Source organism: Cetorhinus maximus, chromosome 5 (assembly GCF_964194155.1).
Source record: "Cetorhinus maximus chromosome 5, sCetMax3.hap1.1, whole genome shotgun sequence".
Lineage (NCBI taxonomy): Eukaryota > Metazoa > Chordata > Chondrichthyes > Lamniformes > Cetorhinidae > Cetorhinus > Cetorhinus maximus.
The window spans coordinates 151,645,900-151,662,583 of NC_135883.1; positions in this window are offsets into that span (position 1 = coordinate 151,645,900).

Below are 16,684 nucleotides of genomic sequence, written 5' to 3' on the forward strand. Positions count from 1 at the left end.
AGCGGTGGCTACGGGGACCTGAGTCAGCCCCCTTCCAGACAGCCGATTCCGGGTAACCTTGGTCTCCCGGTGCCTGTAAATCAGGCGCATTGGACATGGGTGAATGATGTAAGCCCCTGGCGGCAGCCGAGGAGGGGGAGTATTAATGCATGTCGTGCCTTGGACATGTGGAGGAGAGGAAACCTCAGGGGAGTTAAGCAGCCCACAGCTTAGGACTTGAATGGGATTTGAACCTCCTTTTGGTCAGGGCGAGTTACAGAGCAGATAAAACACAGCTCACATCTCTGGATTTACAGTCACTGTCAGAATATATTAGTTTATTCCCGTTACGACAGCCTTCTCTCCTTTTCTATGACATTTCTCTCTTGCACATTCTACCTTCCACATTCCCCCTCTTCTCTTCCCTATCTTCATTCTGTTTCTTTCTCGATGTCTGCCTATCTCTTGTCAATTCTTGCTTTTTCCTTAGGGGTAGGGAGAAACTGTTCCACTGGCAGAAGGGTCAAGAATTGGGGTGGTTGGCATTAGAGCCAAAGCCGACACGAGGAATACCTTTTTTACACAGCAATTGGTTAGGATCTGGAATGCACTGCCTGAGTTTTTTTAAATTAATTTACAGGTAGTGTGGCCGAGGCAGACATAATCGTGGCTTTCAAAAGGTGGACTTGGATAATTATCTGAAGGGAAAAAATTTGAAGAGTGGTGGAGGGGATTGACTGTGAAGCTCTTGCAGAGAGTGGGTTTTTTTTATTCATTCATGGGATGTGGGCTTCGCTGGCTGGGCCAGCATTTATTGCCCATCCCTAGTTGCCCTTGAGAAGGTGGTAGTGAGCTGCCTTCTTGAACCACTGCAGTCCATGTAGATATACCCACAGTGCTGTTAGGAAGGGAGTTCCAGTATTTTGACCCAGCGACAGTGAAGGAATGGTGATATATTTCCAAGTCAGGATGGTGAGTGACTTGAAGAGGAACTTCCAGGTGTTGATGTTCCCATCTATCTGCTGCCCTTGTCCTTCTAGATGGTAGTGGTTGTGTGTTTGGAAGGTGGTTGAAGGAGCCTTGATGAGTAGTTGCAGTGCATCTTGTAGATGGTACACACTGCTGACATGGAGCATCGGTGGTGGAGGGGGTGAATGTTGAAGGTGGTGAATGGAGGGTGTCGATGAAGTGGGCTGCTTTGTCCTGGATGGTGTTGAGCTTCTTGAGTGTTGTGGGGGCTGCACTCATCCAGGCAGGTGGAGAGTATTCCATCACACTCCTGACTTGGGCCTTGTAGATGATGGACTGGCTTTCTAGGTTCTAACCAGGTTGGTTAGCTCAGTTTGCTAGATGGCTAGAGTGTGGGTTTAATCCCCATACCAGCCATAGTAATTCATGGAAGCCTACCTCACCTTACCCCACACTTATGGCTTGGTGCTCCTCAAAGCTATGTATAACAAATTGTCTCTCTCTGATGGAGATCTAATGGCCTTACAGAGAGCTGACAATGTATTTATGGGCCGAATGGCCTCTTTCTGTGCAGTAATTATTGTAAGATTTTCATTTGTTTTTGTTTATTCCCAATTTTCCCCTCTCCTTAAGGTGACCCTGATTTTAACTCCACGTGACTGAGTTAAAATCGGACCCTTAAGACCAGCATTTCTGCTTCTCCTCTCCCTGGTTTTAAGGAAATATCATTCTCACCCCATTCCTCTCCCCCTCAATCGAATAACGAGCGGCTGAATCGCAATAAACTACCGGGCATACTTTAAATAGTGGGAGGCAGCCTCCACATCAACCCAGGAAATAACGAGACCATCAACAAGAGACACGACCCACATTTTTTTTCTTACATTCGAATCACGGATTTTCAATGCAAGTTACATAAATCGTCGCCAATAAGCTATAAATATATGCAAACGCTTGTCAGAATATAAAACGTATGCTTTGCTAATAATTCAGTGCATTCAATGAACGGTGATATTTAACTCTAGATATATTCACTTCCAAAGAAGGTGAACCAACTGGAACAATCGAATCACACACTCTGCTAATCGGCTTAATCGCCCTTCCTGCACTGTGCAAAAAAAAAAAATAGCTCGCTCTTATTTTTGGATGTTGCGATATAGAGAAGGTGCTGCTTTTACGAGCTAGTTCCTTGACGCAAATCCTAAAGTGCTCAGAGGCTCTCAACAGGAGGGCACAGCCTCGGTGCCAATGTCACCTCCGCGCCCCCTTCTCTTAAAGGGCCAGCTGCATCTCTCAGGAAAGGCATTTTTCTGCCGGAAATATGTCAAGCTTCCTTTTACCCGGCACAGCCATTTATCAGTCGGCTTTGGACACTGTTTGCACTCCCACCTCATGGTTTCCAGTTTGACGTCTAGATTTTTTTAAAAAGTTTATTTACAGGATGTGGGTGTCACTGTCACATTCCCAGGGGATCTGCACCTTTTGGACAATGGCTTGCTAGGCCATTTCATGGGGCAGTTAATTCAGCTGTGGGTCTACAGTTATATAGGTGCCAGACCTATAAGGAGAGCAGATTTCATCCCTAGAAGGGCATTAGTAAATTTTTAGCAATTCACTATTACCGAATGCTATGCTTTTGATTCCAGACTTTAAATTCCCCCTGTGCTGTAGTGGTGGGATTTGAACCCACATCTCCTGATCATTAGTCCAGCACCCTGCATTACTAAAACAGCCACTATATTAGCATACACCCCTGTAGAGCACCCCTGTAGAGCCATTGAATCAAACACTCAGTCTGAGGATACGGGGTAGACCATTTAGGACTGAGATGAAGAGAAATTTCTTCATCCAGTGAGTGGTGAGCCTGTGGAATTCGCTACCACAGAAAGTAGTTGAGGCAAAACAATGTATGTTTTCAAGAAGGAGTTAGATATAGCTCTTGGGGCGAAAGGGATCAAAGGGTATGGGGAGAAAGCGGGAGCAGGCTATTGAGTTGGATGATCAGCCATGATCATGATGAATGGCGGAGCAGGCTGGAAGGGCCGAATGGCTGACCCCTGCTCCTATTTTCTATGTATCTATGTTAGGAGGAGGCCATTCGGCCCATCATGCCTGTGCTGCTCCTTGAAAGCACAATCCAATAAGTTCCACTCCCTCCTCACTACCCACCCCCTCCCCACCCTTTGTAGCCTTGCAATTCCCCAGTACTGTACTGAAGTGTCAGCCTAGATTATTGAGAAGATTGACAGCTAAATCTGTACATCAACTATTTTCTGTGTGACTTAATTTGTTCTTTGGGTCTTTTATTTTGTTTCTTTGTCACATCACATCAAATATAATGTCAGAGGGCAGCTTATTTATTATTTTTTTCTCAAATTAACAGGATTTGCCAGCATATTTGTTGAGCCCCCTCCCCGTTTCCAATGGTGCTTGCAGCAATTGAACTGAAGCCTTGCGACTACAACTGTGTAATGTTAGCCTCAGAATGGTTAACATGCTCGTGATGAACTACTTTGTCCACAATTTCAAACAGGTAAAGCAATGGGACAAAGTGACTCTTTAGCAACCCACGCTTTAAATCATACAGCATCATTTCCCGGACCAAATGACAAATTTCGGTCGTGATAATTTTTTTCCATTGGCTTCCTGACGTCGGCTCCAGATGTCAGAAAATTGCTTCTTAGTTTACTGCTTTTGGCAAAGTTTCAGCTCTGTGTCAAGGGACAAGTATGATGGTTTCTTTTATCATCATACTGAATCTTGCAGTCAATGTTTTACCATTGACTAAATAAGGCTGTAGTTACAATATCGCTTTCAAAGGAATATGAACCACTTTCAGTTTCATAATGGGCTGCATCATCCAGGAGCTCCAAAGAAGAGTCATATTGGACTCGAAACATTAACTCTGTTTCTCAGATGCTGCCAGACCTGCTGAGCTTTTCCAACACTTTCTGTTTTTACTGTAGCATAATCCGGGGGTGAGGTTGCTGCTATCCCATCCAAAACCACTGAAGTGACAGATGTGTAATTATCCCTGTTAAAAATCCTCACTCTACCTGGTCTTAGCATCAGTATTACAAATGCAGTTGGTGCAAAGACACATTTTAAAATGCTCAACTGATCTGCTAGGCTGATTTGAACTCTGTAATTGTAGTTTCTTTTTTATTTTAATGTTACGTATGAGTCCGTCCATCCATCTATCCATCTTCTTAGTTTACCTTTAGTCATTTCCCATGTCTCTCCAGAAGACAGTGACATTTACTTCCAGAGGATGCAAGCAGCCTTTGCCATCTTTCCCAAGAGGTCCCATCATTCAGGAACCTATTTAATCCAATGGGATATCAGTGCCAAGGCCTTCTTCATCGAAAACATGAGCAAGAAGGTCATAAAATAGCAGCGGCAGAGGCTTACGTCACAATATCCCAATTGGAATCCTCTTTACCTCAGCGCAGTAGATGATAATGCAGTGTCATTAGACCCAACAAAGCCTCTGTGCTCCCCAGAGTGAGAAACAATAGCGCGCTGGGCAGGCCCAGAGGCATTACTGAATGCGCTTTCAGTAGTGAATGAATCACACAAATAAGTCAGCGAAGCAAGACGTAAGCGGTATCCATCAGTGTCAGCAAGGTGTGGTTACTCCGTGCTGCAAGGAGAAAACACATTCCCTTGGAAATCATTTCAGGCATTTTATTTCTGTTCTTTTATTTCTGCCATTTTCATTTAGTACCAATCATGTGCTTATACTTTCTCATTGTCTGTGGCTGATGGATCACTTTGTTATTTTCCCATTTTTTATTTCACTTCCATGAGTTTTGAGCCAATTATGGAATTTCAATTATGACCTTGGAGCGTCGCCAGTTAGAGCAAACCAACTGTTGCCTGATTCCCTGACATTCACTCCCTCCACCACCGACACACAGTGGCAGCAGTGTGTACCCTCTACAAGATGCGCTGCAGGAATTCACCAAGGCTCCTCAGGCAGCACCCTCCGAATCCACGAGCACTACCATCTAAAAGGACAAGGGCAGCAGATAGATGGGAACACCACCACCTGGAAGTTGCCCTCCAAGCCACTCACCATCCTGACTTGGAAGCTTATCGCCGTTCCTTCACTGTCACTGGGTCAAAATCCTGGGACTCCCTCCCTAACAGCACTGTGGGTGTACCCACATCACATGGACTGCAGCGGTTCAAGAAGGCAGCTCACCACAACCTTCTCAAGGGCAATTAGGGATGGGCAATAAATGCTGGCCTAGCCAGTGATGCTCACGTCCCATAAATTAATTAAAAAAAAACAAAAAGGAGATTAAATTGGGATTGTCCGCTCCATGTGACTCACACCAGGTAGCATGCCAAAGCAATCTAGGGAACAGGGAGGCTTATTTTAAACTTATTGCCCAGCTTCAGTTTCACTCCTGAATGTACATAAATGCAATGCTTGAGCAATATTGCATAAAGTATAATGACGCAAGGTCCTCAGCCATTACACATCAATCCTTATTTACCAAATCAGGCTTTATTGTGAAAAGTTATACAAAAACTGAGCAGGAACAAGGAAAGCAGCATTAACCTGAGAATCTCACAGCCCAGTACCAGAAATGATCAACGGAACAGTGAGTTGACAAAGTTTTGACTCCCCTGTTTGCATAAGTTGTGACTTTTACTGGTAGCTCACCACCAGTGCTTGCTTTGGCGTGAGATGTCAGTATTTCCAGGAAGCCTGGCAATACTAGGAACACATCAGTAATTGAAAGATTGAACTCAAGTGGAAATAATGCCTTCTGGGCCCTACTGATTATAACAATCCAGTTTGGCTTTTACTTAAAACAAAAATAAGTTGTGGATATTTCAATATGGTTGGATGAGCAACTCTGGCTGTGTTGTCAATGTTAGGTAGACAATGTTTAGAAATAGTCTATAAGCTACGTGTGGGTTTCAAGCCCCACACTAGGACTTCACCACATAATGTAGACTGTCACATTAACGCAATACTGAGTGAATGCTGCATTGTCAGGAGTGACATCCTTCAGAGGAGATGTTGAACAGGGATCCTGCCCATTTGCCTGTCCCTGTGGCTCCTCTGGGCACTGAGAACCGCAATACATTATTGAAAGATCATGAAGCTTTCCTGGTGCCCAGGCTACTATTCTACTTTCAACCGATGTTACCAAAAACAGATTAACTGGTTATTGTAATGTGGCTGTCTGTGGGACATGTATTTGGTCCAGAGCCATCACAATGATCACAAGCATCTTTGCCATTATCAAATATTAGCTATCCTTTCAATATTAACGAATGGCTGTTATAATTAGGAAAATTGCAGTTGTCAACTGTCCCTTGTATCAGTCTGGCCGCTGAGTTGGGCCGATGACAACATGACACATCTCAAATGGGTTATTGGTGGAACCCTTGAGGAGTAAAAGGAGGAAGCTCTGATAAACCTGTATAAAGCATTAGTTGGACCTCAACTGGAGTATTGAGTCCAGTTCTGGGCCTACACTTGAGGACGGATATGAAAGCTTTAGAGAGGGTGCAGAAAAGATTCGTGAGGATGGCCAGAGGGATGAGGGACTTGAGTTATGTGGATAGATTGGAGAAGCTGGGGCTGTTCTCCTTGGAGAAGATTAAGAGGAGATTTGATCGAGGTGTTCAAAATCATGAGGGGTCCGGTCAGGGAGAAATTGTTCCCATTGGTGAAAGAATTGAGAACTAGAGGGCACAGATTTAAGGTGATTGGTGATTGATTAAGGTGATGAGGAAAGACATTTTTAGGCAGCGAGTGGTTAAGATCTGGAATGCACTGCCTGAGAATCGGATGGAGGCAAATTTAATTGTGGCTTTCAAAAGAGAATTGGACAATCGTCAGAAAAGAAAAATATTTGCAGGGCCACAGGGAAAAGGTAGGTGTTTGGGACTAGGTGAGTTGCTCTCGCAGAGAGCCGGCATGGACACAATGGGCCGAATGGCCTCCTTCTATGCTGAAACCACTCTACGATTCTATATTGGGCCAGCATCTAGATAGAAAGTGAGCAGCTTTTTTGTTAGTTATATGTCAAAGAGGGTAGAGTAACTCATGTTTCATCGTGTTTTGTGGTCTGCTAAATAAAATCTTTGTTCCAACAAAGTCTGAATTCTCAGTTTGGTAAGAGTGCATATTTGATCTTCAGGTTGAAGAGAAATAAAAGCTGTATCAACACATAATACTATACAGTAACTCATGAACTCTTCTGCAGTTCCCAGGATTCACTCTTGATGATGTTGGGCAGAAGAAGGCACATTCCAGAGAATAGGGGCTTAAGAGAATAGGGGATGTAAGATGTAAGGTTGGAACATGGGGCAGAACTTAAATCCTGCCCTGCCCCAGCTTGAGTGGGAGCAGTGTTTGAATGGGGCTGCATTTCATGGGAGCAAGTCTTGAATGGGGGTGGACCATGAGGGCTGTGGATCTCAAATAGGGGAGTCCACAATTGGGACCAGGACTCGAGTTCAGACAGAAGCGAGGGAGCAGGCAGGAGATTATAGGACATGACTGATGGAATTACTTGAAGAAGGGTAGTGCACTTAATCCACTTGAGTGGAAGTGTAAATTGAGTGGGAACCCCACTCAACCAGGTTATAATTTCACAGGGGTGCGGCATAAGCACAGGTAGAAAGCCGCTGAGGATAGCACTGAAGCAGAGGTATGAATCCTAGTCGGCTGCTCTCAGATTGGGTTGGAACATGAGCAGGATTTTAAGAAGTTCACATGCTGCTGTGGGTGGGTTTCTAAGAGTGCTCGAAGGAAGGAGCTGTGCCAATAGTTGAGTAAAAAAATTGCCCTTCAGGACAGTCAGTCTGCCTGACTAATGTTATTCACCCTGTTACAGCAATGTTATTCACCCTTCCCTAACAATGTTGTCTACCCTGCTGCCCTACTAGGAACATAGGAACTTAGGAGCAGGAGTGGACCATTTGGCGTCTTGAGCCTGCTCCACCATTCAATACGATCATGGCTGATTGGTTGTGGCCTCAATTCCACTTTCCTGCCTGGCCCCCCTTAACCTTTGACTCCCTTGCATAACAAAAATCTGTCTAACTCTGCCTTGAATAAATTCAAAGATCCAGCCCCGTTACTCTCTGGGGAAAAGACTTCCACACACCAATGACCCTTTGGGAGAAAAAGTTTCTCCTCATCTCTGTCTTAAAAGGGAGACCTCTTATTTTTAAACTATGTCCCCTAGTTCTAGTCTCTCCCACAAGAGGAAACATCCTCCCAGTATCCACCTTATCAAGTCCCTTCAGGGTCTTGTATGTTTCAATAAGATCACCTCTCGTTCTTCTCAACTCCAATGGGTATAGGCCTAACCTGCTCAACCTTTCTTCATAAGACAACCCCTTCATCCCAGGAATGAGTCCAGTGAACTTTCTCTGAACTGCTTCTAAAACGATTACACATTTTTAAAACAAGGAGACCAAAACTGCACACAGTACTCCAGATGTGGTCTCACCAAGGCCCTGTACAGCTGTAGTAAAACTTCCCTACTTTTATATTGCATTCTACTTAATAAATGCCAGTATTCCATTTGCCTTCTTAATCACTTGCTGTACCTGCACACTAACTACTAATGTTATTCACCCTAACCCTACCAATGTTAGTTATTTTATCTTATCCAATGTTATTTAGCTTGCCAAATCGTTGAATTTTATTTATGATGCGCCTGCAGATGTATGTCTTTAAAAGGCACATCCCCCAAGCTATATTAGGAATATAAAAACAGTCCATTGCAATTATAATTTATAACAAATATTGACATCTTTTCGTATTTATGTCTGGCTTTCATCCTGTGGAGTGCCTTGTTTAGACATTGAGCAATTCATTAAGGATTATACCTGTGGAAACTTGTTAAGCCCAGCAAAGCAAGGCTACATCAGAGACACAGTCAGTAACTCTGGGTGTCTCAGAAACCACATAATGTCAGCTGCCTTATGTCAGTCTAACTCTGCTGCCTCCGTCGTGCTCTGGACCCTAGTGGCCCTTTCACATCAGTTCCCCTGCTGCTTCACTGTGTTGCATTTGGATGATCCTCTTCACTGTATGACGCACAGTGCCATATCCTCCAGCATAGGTAGGACAAGGGGGCAGATCCTGAATCCACACCAGCCAGAACGGGAATCGAACCCCATGCTGTTGGCACAACTCTGGCTGTCCAGCTAACTGAGACAACAGGCCACCCCACTGCCCCCCCAAACCCAGGAGTTGAGTTGCTGTGGCAGCATAGCATGGGGGTGGGGGAGGTTGGATCGTACCCCAGAGGTATCCCAGAAGATGCGCTGTGGGACCTCCCAGAAATTCCCATGCAAGAATTTGTGGGAGTTGCTCGGGAAGTTTAAACTTCCGATGGGAAATTACCCTGCGCTGGGAACCACCCGATTTAAATTGGAGATTTCGGAGGGTCCAGCTCTCTTTGCAGAATAGGCACCTAGGAAATGTTAGGAGGATTAAAACCACTTCTAACTCCTGAGTAACTTACCACTGGACCCCCGACTACCCCTTCATACCCCCAACTACCCCGACTACCCTCCTCCCCCTGATCACTCCCTCACCCCTAAACCACCCGACACCCGCCCAACGATCCCCTCTACCATCCTGACCACCTCACCACACAACCCCGACTACTCCCCTGATCCCCTGAACTACCCCCTCACCTCACAACCAACCCCTCCCGACTACCCCTTCACTCCCCTGACCCCCCAAACTACCCCATCATCTCGTAACCAACCCCTCCCAACTACCCCTTCACTCCCCTGACTACCCCTATGAACCCCCCCCCCCACAAATTACCCTCCACACTCTCCAACCGCCCTCCGGAACCCCCCACCCTCCACCAGACCTACTCCCAACACCCTCCTGACCATCTGACAGCACCATCCCCCCCACCCCGCCGACCCCCCGGCCACCCAACCCCACCCCCTGGTCACCCAACTCCCCCCGACCCCTGACCGCCCTAACCCCTCACCCACTTATCTTACACACTTACCTTCGCCCTGGTTTCTCAAAGTGGCTGGGGCATTTAAACTTACCCGCTTTATGGCAGCTAGTGTTGTAAGAAGGAGGGCATGGCTTCAGTATCCCCGGCACTGCTGCCCTGCACTGGAAGGACTCTGGACCTGCTGGGCTGACCATTTCTCATCAGGCCCGGGGTGGAAGTCCGGGCGATAGATGTACAGCTCCCGGCCTGGGTAAGTAAAAAGGAGCAGCGTGGCATTCCAACAGTGATTGCTACTCAACAGAAGCTCTGGCCCATTCACTTTTGCATACATGCTGTAGTCTGGAGCTATGGATGGTAATAGTGACGGTAAAGACTCCCAAATTCTCTCCAACACATGGCTGGCCAGGAATCTCTCATCATTGGCATACGTTGGAAGGATTTGCAAGTTGCCCATGTTATGGGCACACCTTCCTTGGCCAAAAGTAGTTTGGAGGCCAGTCAGATCGGGTTGGGGGAGGAGTCAGAGGGTCAGGCGGGTAGTCAGGTGGTGAAATCAGGTCAGGTTGGGCTGGGAGAAGTCAGGGGGAAAGTTGGAAGCTGAGCAGGGAGTTGGGAGAGGTGCAGTGGTTAATATGAGTGATTCGGGGGGGGGGTTCAGTTCTAAAGTTACCCAGGGCTTAGACTAGGATTTTCCTGTCTAACATTTGCTGAGTAAATATCCAGGTAAGTAAGGCGGATTTGTCCGAAGTCTCTGCCTCAAACTCAGAGTCAGAGACCTTTTCGGAGGGCTCCAGAGAGCAGAGGAAATGCCCATCGGAAGTTCAAACTTCCCAAGTAATTCCCACAGTGTCAGTGCGTTGGGACTTCCGAGGGGTCCCATAGCGCATCTTCCAGGGCAGGTTTGATCTCTAACTAACCGGAGACCGGAAGATCTGGGCTCTCTGCCCTCTCAGGTTTGAGTAAAGAAATCCATGGCCACTATTTCGAAGACGGGAAGGGGAGTTGTCCCTGGTGTCCTGGGCAATATTTATCTCTCAATCAGCATTACGAAGACTGCGTCTGTTCATTATCACACCACTGTCTGAGGGAGCTTGCTGTGCGCAAATTGGCTGCTGTGTTTCCTATATTTCAACAGTGACTACACTTCAAAAATACTTAATGAACTAAAGTGCTTTGGGATGTCCCGATGTCCTGAAATGAAGTTGAGCCAAACTGACAAGAAAAGGAAGGCTAGAAAGAAAAGTAAAATACTGAGCTGGGAAGGGACAGTGTGAAAAAATAAGTGAGAGAACATGAGTGACAGGTCTCTTTAATCAATTACATGGTTTGCAATTAAGTCACTCTGAGTACTTACATCAGCCGCTCTGAGACCTATTATCATCATGTTGTACATCCATTAGTATCGCCGCTTCCTGGGAACAGTAGATCATTTAAGCTGTTGCCGGGGCTGTGAGGAATCAGGGGCAGCAGGTGCAATGTCTGTTTGAAGAAACAGATCAGTCAAAACCATAAAATAGCATTGACGTGTCAAGAAGATTTCATCCGTAAATAATTTGAGGGCTGCATTTTCTTTTGGGAACATGTCCATTTTTACATTGTACAAAGGAAGGTGAAGTTGGTGAGGGGATCATTGGGGGGCGGGGGAGGCGGAGGGGCCACTGTACTTATTGCTGCATTAACATCTCTATGAGCTGCCTGATTCTTTTCTCCTTCCACCACTGCCACCCTTCATTGACAACCCGGCCAAGTGCATTTGATGGCCCTTTTTGATCCTGATCCCATCTCGTAATCATCTCTATCACCAAGATCATCGACTTCCACCTCTGTCATCTCCCCTGTTGCAGCCTACCTGCTATTAAAAACCTTACCCGTGTGAATTTGACTGTTCCAGCACTCCCCTCACCGGCCTCCCGTCTTCCATCCTCTGGAGCTCATCCAAAGCTCTGCTTCCCGTATCCTGACTCCGAGTATCAAATCCTATTCATCCATCACCCCTGTGCTCGCTGACCTACAGTGGCTGTCAGCCCACCAGCCCAACGATTTTGAAATCCATATCCTTTTTTTCGAAACCCATGGCTTTGTCCCTCTCAACCTTTTTGCTCCCAGTCCAACAACTGTCAGTGATCTTTGCGCTCCTGCAATTCTGGCCTCCTTTGCATCCCCGGTTGTAACTGCACCACCATTGGTGGCAGTGCCTTCAGCAATCTAGACCCTGAGCTCTGGAATTTCCTCCCTAAACCTCTCCATTTCACTCTCCTTCTTTAAAACACTCTTTGTAACTTGCTGCGTACCAAGCTTTTCAGTTTCCTGATCTCTTGCTCTGAGGGAGTGGGAGAGATCGGTAAGATGGAGCTTGCAGATTGCCGGGGTGGGGGGTGGGTGAGTGGCGGAGTGGGGGTCTTGTGGGTGGGGGCAATGGGGGTTAATGTTGTACTGAGAAGCCAGCAAGAACCTTGGAATGGAGGAATGGACCTCGACGTGGCCGCCTCCCCCTCTCATCTCCCCTCCAACTGATGGTTTTTCTGAAGATGGATTCATTCAGCGTCATGTAGAAATTTCCAATCTGGCACAATTAGGAGCCTTCCATTGTTACAGTGCGTGCCCTCTGCTGCAAGCCCCCACAACATGTTTGTCCTTGGATAGTAGCAGACTTGCACTTCCACTAGGAACCTGCTCCCGCAAGTATATTGGGCCCTGAAGTAGGAAAATGAGCAACGCCTGCCCTATTTAACTGTAAAACATTTCGGACAAGCCCTATGCTCAATATACCGGCACTTTATATGCAATACCAGGGGAGATAGATTGGTCACTTGGTCATTATTGGAGTCAGATAAGATATGCTTCAAAACAAACAGGCAACGGGATCCATGAGCAGAGTGCAATCATTAACCAGCATTGCTTGGGCAAGAGACTGCTTCTGCTGTGAGGTCACATGGCTGTCGTCCATGTTTCTCTCCTGTACTAAGGGCCCTGACAAACTATCAGGCCATTGGTTCCCATATAATGCAAATAAAGAAACCCCGGACTGTTCACAAATATACACACGTATGTATGTATTTATGTTCAGGATACATATATATATATATATATATAAATGTGTACATACACACACCTATATATACACCATCACATGCATAGACACAGAGAGATATGCACACACACACACCACTTAGCTGCTCCCTGGTAGGAGGTACTGCAGCAAAATGTATTATTTTCCTAAGCTATTTTGGGAGGTTGATTTATTCCTGGTCTAATGCTCTAATTCTGGCTCTGAGGTAAAGCTGCTACATACGCAGCTTCCCACCTCTCTCTCTGCCGAAGCACAGTGTTGCCTGGGAAACAGAGCCATCGGGCTAATGTGACGGTTATCTGCCAAGCTGGGTACATGACGTGTAAAATCCAAGCCATTACATGGAGATGTGAAGCTTGGCAATTAATGTCAGTGCCCTGGAAACCACTTCCACCCTTTAATTGGCACTTAAGTGATCTTTGCTTTCCTGCTTATTCTATTCCTAGTGCCCGACTCCACGGCATTTAATCCTCCATGTTCTGTATGATCACATTCAGTAACTCAGAGTACATCCAGTAATGTTTATCCCCCCAGCCTCTGGTTTCCTCCCCTGCCCTCTACTCCTCACTTGAAGGGTTGACTCTTTGCTGGGACATTGTCCGGTGAATCTCTGGTACCCATCGATACCTCACCCTCAGTGAACATTTGAAACCAGATATTGGAGCCCTATTGCAACTCTTTCGAGTACAATCACAGTTCTTGGTTTCCGGGAGTGGGACATGAACCCACAACCCTCTGATTCAAAGGCGAGGGTGCTATGAACTGAGCCATATTGCACCCCAGCCTGTTCCTGCTGTAAGAAGTGGTGAGCCAGGTGATTCCAATTAGACTAATCTTAACAAGCATTTCCTAATATAAAACACATACATTGAACTAATTCTGCACTGCAAGTAGTTTTAGGAGGTCACAGACAAGATGAGGTCACAGCCTAGTGTTATAACAGTCATTAGTCACTAACAGTTTGTGGAAAGAGATGAGTAATGTACTGGGCATAAGGCCAGATAGTTAGAAGGCAGTGCAGGAACACAACAGAGAAAAGTCATGTACCAAAAAGAGATAAAGGAGCAAAGGCCATGACTGGTACGAACAGAACACAATCAATAAAAGATAGATGGTACTGAATAGGCCCATTTCAAGGAGATACATAGGGAATGTCCTTTGATGTGGTAACGTCATAGGTAGGTTTACATACTCATGTCATTAAATAGACACAGGTAGGAAGTGTTGACATAACAGGAGAATATAATTATCTCTTTAAGAGGTACAACACACTGAAGCCCCTCAGGGATTTCAATCTAGTCTTGTTTAGGCTGCTATGAGCAGTCAAGATGACACATAGTACCCGATGAGACTGCTGCATGAGTTCACTCAACATGTCAGTCTCAGGGGCATGACATGTATTGGGTTGTACCATTGATTTGATGGATAAAAGGTATTAATTAGATGTCTCAGAATTTCCTCATCATCTAATCTTTGCATATCCTATCAAAATATATGGATATATCCTATCAAAACCTAACAACTGCACTCACCAGAAGTCTGCACAGAAGAATTTCCAGCAAAGGTTGCCATTGCTGCCCTTACAGTTCGCAACCCCAACATCTCGCCCCGTGACCTCACTGGGGGTCGTGACCTGCAGTTTGGAACCCCCTGCTATAGGGGAAAGAAAGACAGAACTTGAATTTGTACAGCACCTTTCATTGCTTTAGGGACTCCCAAAATGCTTTACAGCCAATGAAGTACTTTTGAAGTGCCGCGACTGCTGTAATGAAGGAAATGTGGAAACCAATTTGTTCGCAGCAAGCTCTCACAAACAGCAATATGATAATCACCAGATCATCCATTTTTTAGTGTTGTTGATTGAGGAATAAATATTGGCCAGGAAACCTGGAAGAATTTACTTGCACTTCTTCCAAGTCATGTCTTGGGATCCTTTACACTCCCCTGGGAGGGCACATGGGGTCCACAGTGTTGCACTGAAGTGCCAAATTTTGTCCTTAAGTGACACTTGAGCCCACAACTTCCTGACTCAGGGGCATATGTGATCTTCGCTGAGCCACAGCCTCTCCATATCTGCTGCCCACCTCTTCCTTGCCTCACACCATTATCACTGCTGCTCCCTAGCACTTTTACAGTGAGAAAATCAAGAGGCAGGCTAACCTCCCTATTGTGACTGTAGGGTGCTGACCAAGGGGAAAGAAATCAACGTGTCTTTGTCAGAGGCTTCAATCCTGGACAGTGACTTGCCAGAGGGTCAACCTGGAAGGTTTTCCACCACCAAACTCCATGAGCTTAAACCTCTTTCTTCTTTTTGAATCTGATTCGAGGAAGTGGCGTGGGTTGCCAACCAATCAGCACTCTCATTTCATACAGTATAAATTGTTGTTCCCTTTACATTTGGTATGAATTGTCCTGATGAGTGCAAGATGAAAAGCTTCAACAAAAGAAGGTCTCTTTTTTCAGCAATACTCAAGTTCTGTACTACCAAATGACTACTTCAAACAGAGTTTGATCTTACAGGCAGAGAAAAAGAGATAGCAGTGAGGAGAATTTTTTTTATCCAGTTTGTTTTTATGGCGTTGAAAGGGGATTGGAAGCAGATCGGAAAGAAAAAAAAATGCATGTTTATGGGGATAGAGCTGGGGCAAGTGGAATTAATTGGAAAACTCTTTCAAAAAGCTGACTCAAGCACAATGGGCCAAATGACTTCCTTTCTGATTCGATGATATGAGATTATACAAACTTATCATACAAGCTGTATGGAGAAACAAGATTTATTGGGACACTGAATGTTCTTTTTCACACAAAACATTGTGGAAATCTGGAACTCTCTCTCCCCCTAAAGGCTGTAGGTGCTGGGTCAATTGAAATTTTTTAGGTAAAGGTACCTAGGGATATTGAGCTAAGGCGGGTAAACAGGATACAGATCAACCATGATCTAACAGAATGGCAGGGCAGGGCTTAAAGGCTGAATGCCTACTCCTGTTCCTATACAAATGAAAAGGGAGTGCAGGAGTGTCATCTGCACTTTATTTTAAGGCCAACCCTGTGCCTGGATCTGGTAGAAGCACTGATCCTGTCTTCAGGAGATGGTGGGATGTAATTACTGCCTTCTTCCTCTGCCCTAGGCCTAGGGAATGGTAATCTTCACTAGGACTCGAGTTTTGTTGAGAATTTTCGCTGACCTGAAGAAGCTTGGTGGCTTGCTCAAGATCCCAAGACGTCTGAGAGGTGCCAGCAATGCGAATGTGCAGAGGAAAACAGATGGGAGATGTGAGTGTCTCGATAGTAGAAGGTGATGTCTGGCCCATTTCCAGAGGCAGCATCCTTTAGATTATATGCTGAACTGGTCTGGTGGGTGTCAAAAAGATCCTATTGGCCTTCAAAGAGCAGAAAGGTCTTCCAATGTTGTGGAACGGCCAACCCTCCCTCAACGACATAGGTAGACAGAGGCATGAGGTCCTGCAGCAAGAATTTAGGGACCTAGGTAGCAGATTGAAAAGCAGGACCTCAAAGGATGGAACCTCTGGGTTACTCCCGGTGTCACGTGCTCGTGAGTTTAGGAATAGGTGGATAGAGCAAATCAATGCACGGCTGAAGAGTTGGTGCAGGAGGGAGGGCTTTAGATTCCTGGATCACTGGGTCCACAGAATGTGGGACCTGTACAAGTCTGACGGGTTTCACCTGAACCGGAACA